The following is a 9,886-nucleotide window of genomic DNA, read 5'->3' as shown; positions in this document are numbered from 1 at the left end:
TCCAAGGTTTGCAACAACTTCAGCCCAGGCTCACTTAAGGTGGGCTGGCCTTTTAGGTGAGAAGGTTTTGACTTTTTTTTTTTTTTTTTTTTGATGGCTGTAAATTGAAATAGTTTGGACCCTGCATTAGAGGTGAAATGCTGCATCCTTTGTGTTGGGAACATATGGCCAGGGTACATGTCGCAGTTATGAAGAGCAACCATTCTCCTTCTAAGTCAGGGGCAACTGGAAACAGTTATGTTTAACTTATGGGTAACAGTCCATACATTCAGTATTTAAGTCTTTGTCTCTTACTTGTGTACATGACCGTCCTGTAATTTATTTTACCTTTATCTGACCAGTTTTGTTCTCCTTGTCCCTAGCTCTGCTTTTTATTTCTGTATAAATGTAGATGTAGAACTGCGTAGTCAATTTCCTTGTTTGTGCATGCCTACTTGGCCAATAAATCTGATTTTGATTTAAAAAACACCAAAATGTGTTCACACTAACTCATTGGTAATATATCTTTCATTGGCGCCACACTGCTGCAGATATTTTTAGAAGTCGGTCTTTCTCAAATGTTCCTGACAATCATCCATGCATGACAGCTCACACAAACACACAGATGCACATGGACACATTCATTTAATACTTAATACTTTTTCATCTAGTTCCCCTCTCCCTTGCCTCAGATCTGACAGGGCTCCAAGTAGTTTGTTGAGGTAATTATCTATAGACATGGCGCAGAACAAAGCAATCAGGGAGGGTCCCTAAATACGCCGTCTAGACTTGGTGTCTCGCTCCCTCTCTCCGTGTCCCTCCATTTACTATTTGACCTGTTGTCTGGCCTGACGAGGAGTCAACCTTTAACATAAAAGAGCACAGACGACACCGATTGTCTTCAGCTCATTGCTTGTCAGTTAAATCCTTTAACTAGCAGGATAAAATGTGTCTGTTTCCAGTATTTCTTTGATTTTAACTTTGTCAGTAACAAACTTCAGCCCCTTCAATGCTAGAGCGTAACATATCTAAAGCTTCTTGCTCCGAGACAGAAACAACAGGGCAGCGCAGTAAAGAGACAGTTAGTCTGACCCGCAGTAATGGCCCTCCTTTGAAGTGGTGAAGATAGTGCTTGTAATCAGCTTAATTGATTGTAACAAGGCACCAGCACCAGAGAGCAAGAGAGAGACAGAGCACTGTGGGGTGGTTTCAGAGACTGTTTTGGTGTTTGGGTAGGCTAGTAATTCACCATAATGACAGCCATTACTCCAAAGGCAAACAATGTCACTCACTTCTTCAAACTCCGGGTCAAGCTGGCAGATGTAGTCGTTGTACTAGAACACAACCACAGGCGAAAATGACAAGCAACTCGTGTTTAAGTGCTACTCAAGTACTATTGAATCATGGGTAATTGCCTTTCAATTGGGTAAGCAATAAACTGAAGTGCAGCGCAAACACCTTTGTATTAGAGATAAATCCACAACACCTGATGCTCCTTGTACTTTAATCAAATGTTGATTTTGGATTTTTAGATTGTGTTATCTTAAATGGAGTTATGGTCCCATGTACTAATTCAAACTGCATGAACAATGTATTTGTCCTTCAGTATAACCCCAGTGCTCTTTTTCTTCATTTGTCTGTCTTGCTCCCGTCTCGCTCTTGTCTCGTCATCTGGAGTTGATCATTCCATTTCCTGGCTAGTATAACAGTCAACAATTATCTACAGATCAGCAGACAGGCCAACTTAAAAGGCTTGGAGAGGGCACCAATATAGGAGCAGAGAGAAAAAGTAATATCATTATTATGAAACTATTATCTTAGTGAGGTTGTTATGGTGCCAATTTCCAGTCTTTTAACCTGCAATAAATTAAGTCTTGGCCTCTTGGGGGCAGTGGAAACAGGCTGCGAACAAAACACTGACACGCTACCACCTTTTTAGTTGATTTGGTGAACTTGCTGTGATATAGTTGCTTATCACCACATCCTGCAGATACACTAGACTCACATGAGAAATGATTTAAAGTCTTCTGTCTGGCAACATGACGAATGTAAGATTCACTTTCTTTTAAGCTTTGTTTTTAGTTTCAATTGTCCACTGTTTTCACAAGCTAGTTTCTGTCTGTCTGTGGTTTATCATTGGTTTAAGCTTTTTTTGCTGAAAACAGTTGCCCTCTGCATCTGGAAACAATGCTGATGAGAGCAGTGGCAGTGAACCAAAAGAAACAAAATTGCGGCTCAGACAAAAAAAACAGACTGAAAAAACACTGAAATGCTCCCTTAGAAGAATTATAGAGTTGGGTTATCGTGCTCTGTGGGTTTGTCACAACAAACAAACAAAATAAACTTTTTTCACATGCACACAGTCATGTGATGCACTGCCGACAGAACATATTGATGATAGCAGCTTTCAATAACTGTCTCTTGTATTTAATCTTAAAAAACATTGCACGGTCAAATTTGTGTGCAGATTAAGTTAGTGTAGACGTTTGTAGTTTGCTGTGGATTTCTTTACAACCTTGTGTATAACATTTTGCATATGGTCTAATGGATTCCATTATAGCAGTGTCCTTAAGTGTTTATTCCAGAGACAATTAATGTCAGACGAAACATGTATCACCTTCAAAATAATCATTCACAACACAGCACCCTGTAAACTTTTATGCCACCGTGCTAATGCCAACCTGTGAACCGTAAAATAAACTTTATGTGTATGATATAACTTAGCATGAAAGCAAACATCATTCCAGCTGTAAGCATATTCCATGCTGTTTAATTGCATTTTACAAAACAAACAATGTATATATGATAAATAGTGCATCAAAAGTAGTAGAATGACATAATGGTTTATATAAATGAATACAAAAACATATACAAAAAAGCACAATAAAGCAACAATGCTGTGTATGTTAGGCAAGAATATAACAAATAAAACAACTGGTTGTCTGAGATGGATTTACAAAAGCATGTGTTAAAGACACGATCAAAGTCGACAACCTCCAGCCACTCTGAAAGCCATTAAAGTGTCATATTTGACATAACAGCATTACTTTTTCCAAGAATTCAGCAACATCATTATTTATGCGTTTTAAAAGCAAGCTCAAACTTTATACATTATTTACACCTTGCTGTTAAGCAGCTTTCTCTGCCTTTCTCTCCTTCTCATGGCTGCGAGGTGAGGCAGATATATTGGACAGGCATTTTGGTAATTGCCATCCTGCAAATCAGTCCAGCAGCAAGCCCCTGTTGCTCCATTTCAAAGGACGCATGCAGAGGTTTGTAACCTTTGACCCCGTAGGCAAGGAAAGGGTCACCGCAAGGGACCCCAGTGGCAGCTCTCCGTCTGCAGGGCCGAGCAAAGATCAGTTGACATCACATGTCATAGCGCTGTCCTTGGTCCCACTGGGACAGGCGTCTTTTGCTCATTAAACAGCAGAGTATGAGTCTCGAGTCTGGCGCAGCACATATACACACACACAAAATCAATGAAAAGCAGTGGTCAGTCTCCCAATGATTCAACTAATCAGCAGTCCTCCCAGAGATGGTTCAGTCTTCTCCTCAGCCAGCGGACGTAGCATCTTTCAGAGTAAAAAAACCCACAAGCCAACTAACCGATGACTCAGTCAGTAAACCAGCCGCTGACCTTTAAAGCGATTACCACCAGCTTTGATGTTGCCTTTTCCCTGTTTTGGCAGGGTGGCTGATTTGTTTATTCAGTTAAGTGCTTTGTTCTTTATGACTCTATAAAAGAAAGCTATTACTAGACACTGAAGGCAGAACTGCACAGACTGATTTTACCTCAAGGTAACACAAAACACATCCAGACTGAAACTTGAATCTCGGTAAAGATGTAAGTCTTGACAGGCTGGCGCTATATGGTAAAGAGAGGAAACTCCTGTGACAGGATGGAGCAGTTTAAATGTCTATAAGGAGCAAGATATATGAAGTTATATCAAATATTCAAGGCCCAAACTGAGCATGCACTCTGCTTTTAAAGCTGCAAATGTTTACCAATCAGTTTTCTTTTAAAATTCCAGTCTTTAATGATTACATACATATATAAGTTTAACGGTTAATGCAGATGTACAAAAAAATACAAAGTAAACGAAACACTTGTATTGAGGATGTTTTTCATGCACTCCGTTCATTCAAAGTTGCCAGAAACACTATCCCTATTGTTGTTGCCCAGATTGACCGTTTCTGTGTGTAAGCACATTTTACTCTATAACCCGAAGGGTGCGTGTAACGCCGTCGTAATAGCTGGGAAAGTTGTGGCTTTTTCTACCATCAAATGTGATTTGCTGTAATGACACAAACAAATCTCTTAAACAGATTTGTTTTTGTGGTTTAAAGTTGTTTATTGTGTGGAAGGCGGATTTCCCCAATCTCTGGAAAGAACACTGTACATATTCACACGATCACATGCAACACACACAAAAGTCCATATACACTTGCCCTCCCAGCACCACTTAAAAACAATTATACCATTTAAATGCCACTCCATAATGACAAGCCTCCTTTTGATTTACACGTTGGCTTTGTCATAAATCCTACCTGTCAAAGCTGATTAAGATATAGTGTGTCAAAGGGAATCTACACGGTTGTGCGAGGGACAGTTGGCCCCTGGCTAATATCTCTCTTGGTCTCTGCGGAGGTTCAGAGTTTGACACGGAAACTGAAGTCATGAGGCCTGTGATGCACAATGAGTCATTGAAGTCTGTTGATGCTCCTTTTCCTCCGATCCTGATGGCACTCCATGGTCAATTTCCAAAAAACTAAACACAACGTCAACTTCTACTCGTGCAAGATGTTTAATACTTTTTTCATTCAGGATAGGTTACTGTGCAATTAAGGTGAATTCTAACTCTACTTGTCCCAAAACGTTGCTCTACAAGAGTTATGCAGTCCCTACTGTTAGGAGTAAGGAGTTAAGAGTTCATGATATGAGAGTTAAACATAGGGAAAGAATGCACACTGATTTGCATAATTTTATTGGGTACAAGGAAGGTTAAGAGGTCGCGAGTTTAAATGCGCCCATCTTTCCAAAACCCTTTGAGGTGTAATATTTCAGTTCCTAAATTGACAGGAAGATGTGATAATGATGGGTTATGGTGAGGTGAAGCTGTGAACCCACATTATAGGTGAGGTAAGTACACAGTAGCGTTGAAAACTTAATCAAAGAGCAGTTCCAAAAATATTATTGCAGTTGGCGATTACCCAAGCAATCATCCCCCTCCAAAGAACAAGTTGTTACATATTGTGGTATAGAGACGTAATTGTTTTGGAAGCTAATTTCTCTACCTGTGTGTGTGTGTGTGTGTGTGTGTGTGTGTGTGTGTGTGTGTGTGTGTGTGTGTGTGTGTGTGTGTGTGTGTGTGTGTGATTGTGTTATGTGTCAGCACAGTGCTAAATGCATAATCATAATGATTTGCATGCATGTCGTAGCGTGCTCCCGGACAGCGACTTGCATCAGTTGACACTTTTGTTGGATGTCGTTGTGTGAAATCTGTTCTATAAGTGTTATATATGATGTGACATGCCTTGTGCTTATGTTATGTGTTATTAAACATTGTAGCCGCGTGAAGCTGTTCATGGAGCTTTCATATTTTCATACTCCACCAACTTGGCTATGCGGTCATTTGAGTGAACTAAACTGAATTTGTATCTGTGTTTGTAAAAACTATAAATACGTTTGTAGTATGGGTTCTTTGATGGGTGTACAGTATGTTCGATATATATATATATATTTTTTTTTTTTTGATCTCCAAAAAAATCGGTTAGGAAACCTGTTTTGGGCTAATACAGTGAATAAAATATCTTATTATTTAAACTTATTGACATTGTTGCAAAAATATTCTAAGATAAATGTAACAGGGATGGATAACTCATTATGTAGCAAAAACCTCTCATGGCTGACAAACATCTATCATACTATAACCATATTACCCCATACTAGCAGTAAACAAACATGTTTGTTTACATGAATGTGCATGTATCTGTATGTGCACTGACATCCCCCATTATACCTCACTAGTGACTGCGTTTCCAATGTAATCAGGAGCCCTCCCCTACAGGCTCAGTCATCAGCTGACTATCCTGTAACATAGCCCAGGGCTGAGTCAAGCAACAGATTGCCTCCTTCTCTTGTCATTAGCAAAGTGGGCATCAAGCTTGCACGTTACAGGAGACATCATTCTCCGGCTTCTGAATAGATCTGTCTCCAGTGTTAACAGCTAATTGGCCCTGGCGCCATTGTAGCATTCAAGGTAGTCATTTAGGTGCATTACAGGCAGAGGTTCTGAGGGCTTGGGAAGAAAAGAGAGGGAGGGAGGGAGAGAGAGAGAGAGAGAGAGAGAGAGAGAGAGAGAGAGAGAGGTGGGGCTGGTGACAGCACTAAGATCATGTTTATGTTTGTGACAACAATATGACTACATTGATTGTGAATTTGTGAATGTGTCAGTTAGTTATTTACAACATGTCCCACTGGTTTGACAAGTTACTTGACTTACTGCGTACACAAGTATACACCTTATAGATGTACGTCATTTTGCTTCTCTCGCTCTCTTCTGTGGCTCTTTGCCCATTCAAAAAAGAATGTCAAACTAAAGCTCACATGCATATACTGCATATACTGCGATGACTTTAAAAAAAAAAAAGCAACCTTCCATACAATAAGTCAGGTAGTCAGTCAATAATGAATAAATTGATGAAAACATGTTTTTAAATGACATTAAATATTATCAAATCAATAAAGTCTAACAAATAGTCAATAGTAATAAAGAATACCATTCCAAAAAACAATCTGACTTAGTTTTAGTCCAAGCCCTAAGGCCAAGCAAACTTTTTCAAACTTAAAATGAGTTGGTAACATTTGTTGTTTTTTGAAATGTGAAGAAAGTACTATGACTCACTGCATACCAGTGGAACCCAGTTTAGTACATTGAGCATCAATTTAATTACATTATATTTGATTTTGAGAGCATTTGCTATATAGAGATATACTATATATTGATATTGGACAAGTCAGGTCTTAAACTAAGGAAGAAAAATATGAGAAGGAATATAAAAGTAGAAGAACCTCAAGAGGGACTACCAACTAAATCCAACCAACTTTATAGGATAACATCAATTATCATACCGTATCAGTACTCCACATTTTACATTTTAACATTTTATTCCTCCAACTTTGTACCCGGTAAGTATCAGTATGATGGTACCCTGGCATGAAAAAGTGTTTTAATGGGAATGTAAATAGTGTGTGAGTGCAGCATAGCCTGCTGATTATTCCAACCAAACATTCCACCACTTCAAAGCTTCCGCTGTAATTACAATGCTCTGAGGTGTGCCCGACCCACACAACCAGAGGCTTCTCAAGCTTCTCTGTCACACACACAAACGCACATTCTGCACAAACATCAACACAGCGCACACACACACACACACACACACACACACACACACACACACACACACACACACACACACACACACACACACACACACACACACACACACACACACACACACACACATGCTCAGACAAATTGCTTTAGCTATTATCAGGCTTAAATGATATTATGGAAAAAAGGAAGTGGTATGTGTGGATAATTTTGCTACACCCAGGAGAGCGCCCCTCTCATTTCTACCCCTCCTACTCATTTATTCCTTCCTTCCTTCCTTCCTTCCTTCCTTCCTTTTTTCCTCCTCCTCTTGCAAAATTATCTTTGGTCACACAAAGCTGCTGTTGCATTCATTTTATATCTAAAACATATATTTAACATGCATGTAATATATACTGTGTTTTATAAATACCATCTCCCACAAATTCCCTCATTCACAGTGTATCTAAGGCAGCATCACCTTAGATTTGATCTTGATTGAGTTGGGCATGACTTTGTTTATAGATGCGTTGTTGGTACAGGCTTTAGCTCGTACTGGTGCCAGATAAAATAATTAAAGAATTTCCAGCAGTTGCTGTGATTAGAATACATCCTCTGATTGGCAGTTATTCTCTTGAAACAGGGTTGAACGATAAAGTTGCACACATGACAAGAATCATATTTTTTATGTCCTCCCTTATAAGACCTAACTCTCACTCTGACACCGTCGGTTTTTTTTTGTCACCGCTTTTGAAAAAGGTCTCATCTGACAGATGGACCTGTAGCTGGATTTAAAAATGATCTCTTTAAATCTGGCTTGGATTATTTTAATGTTGACACTGAGATGCAATATGGCAAGAAAGAAAGAATGAGGAACGAAAGGATGGAGGATAGGAAGAAAGGAAGGACAGAGGGTCGCGAGGAAGTAAAAACATGAGGGAAGGAAAGGAATAAAGAATATATAAGGGAAGAGATAAAAAGTACAAAGGACAAACTGTGTGGCAGTTGAAAAAAAAGAGAAGAAGGAAGAAACGAAAGAATGAATGAAAGAATAAAAAGCAATAGATTCAGATAAATGACTAAACTAAACACAGCCAGCAATAAAAGGGTGCAAGAAAGAAAACGGGAGGGAGAAGAGGAGGAAACATGCCACTCAGCCAAGAACGAGTTCTGTGGATAATGACTGACAAGGTGCCTGCAGGGCGTGCAGGCAAGAGAGCTGGTGGGGGGGGGGGGGATCCTGAACAGAGCTGCAAAAAAAAAAAAAAAAAAAAGGGAACAGTTTCTCCCCTGAGGAGTCAGTCCTTTCATCTGGCCGCTCACTGGCGCCTTCACAAACCTCAGATTGTCTGTGAAATAACCCCACTTTAATAAGGCAACAGCAGCAGCCTCCTGGGAACTAAGCTCGGGCTCCACAGGCTGCCATAGACAAGCCACTCAGGCCTGCTGGATACACGTAACTGTGCAGAAAAAAAGGAAGTGTTAGTGTATATAAATCTATCACGGGGATGTTGGAAAATGTATGCAGTGTGTGCTTTTTAAAGAATGGGTATATTGAAAAGCAGTGAGTTTTAAGAAAAACATATGAAAAAGCAACCTTTTCTCGTGGGAGGCTGTTATAGTCATGCACTGCTGTAGGCTGAGTATGAAGGACACACACACACACACACACACACACACACACACACACACACACACACACACACACACACACACATTGCTTCTACCACTTAGACACTTACAGATAAGAGTGTGGATCAGTCCTTGTGATGTGAAATAGCAATTAATCATCACTCTGCGGCAGAACGATACTAATTATCAATGGAATGGGTGTTAATGGTCAATTAGGCGACTCATAAGAAAGTGCTTAAACAAGCATGACTATGGGAAAAAAGTCTTAAGACAAGTGAAACATCCTTTCGGCTTCAAATATTTCAACCATCATCAAAGGGCTGTTTCTTCAGATAAACTGCTGGAACAAGTGTTAAGTTATCCATGAGGAGTCAGGCACTTTCATCTGACATAACATGAAATTGGTTATGGAAGAATCACAATGAGTTGCTTCATGAGGATCACAATGAGCAGCTTCATGTCTAATGTACGTGAGGAATGGGATCAAATCATAGGACAAGAAGATGAATGCGTCAGATACAGGGGGATGTCTCATCTAGATTGTGTCCAGTCGCGCCTCAGACACCAGCTGGACTAAAGGACTTTAAAAACTGAATCTGTAATTCAGCGAATTAATTTACTCTGTAATTTGAGTGTGACACCCTTAGCACACAACGGTCTTGTGAGTTATAATGGAAAGTCCCAATAAAGAGAAGAGCAAACAAATCAGAGGGGCAGATAAAGAAGAAAAGGGATCAGTATTTCATCCCTGGTATGATTCTCCATAATTATCCACATGGGGCCCGTGTTTACACATGCAGTCTCATGAGGTTAGAGTTAAAGCTAATCCATTACTGAAGCTTAACTTGTGATAATGCTGTGGCACAGCTTTTGTTTTATTGGAGCTTATCTCCGGTAAT

The sequence above is a fragment of the Anoplopoma fimbria genome, chromosome 24 (genome assembly GCF_027596085.1).
Source record: "Anoplopoma fimbria isolate UVic2021 breed Golden Eagle Sablefish chromosome 24, Afim_UVic_2022, whole genome shotgun sequence".
Lineage (NCBI taxonomy): Eukaryota > Metazoa > Chordata > Actinopteri > Perciformes > Anoplopomatidae > Anoplopoma > Anoplopoma fimbria.
This window is presented reverse-complemented; position numbering follows the sequence as displayed.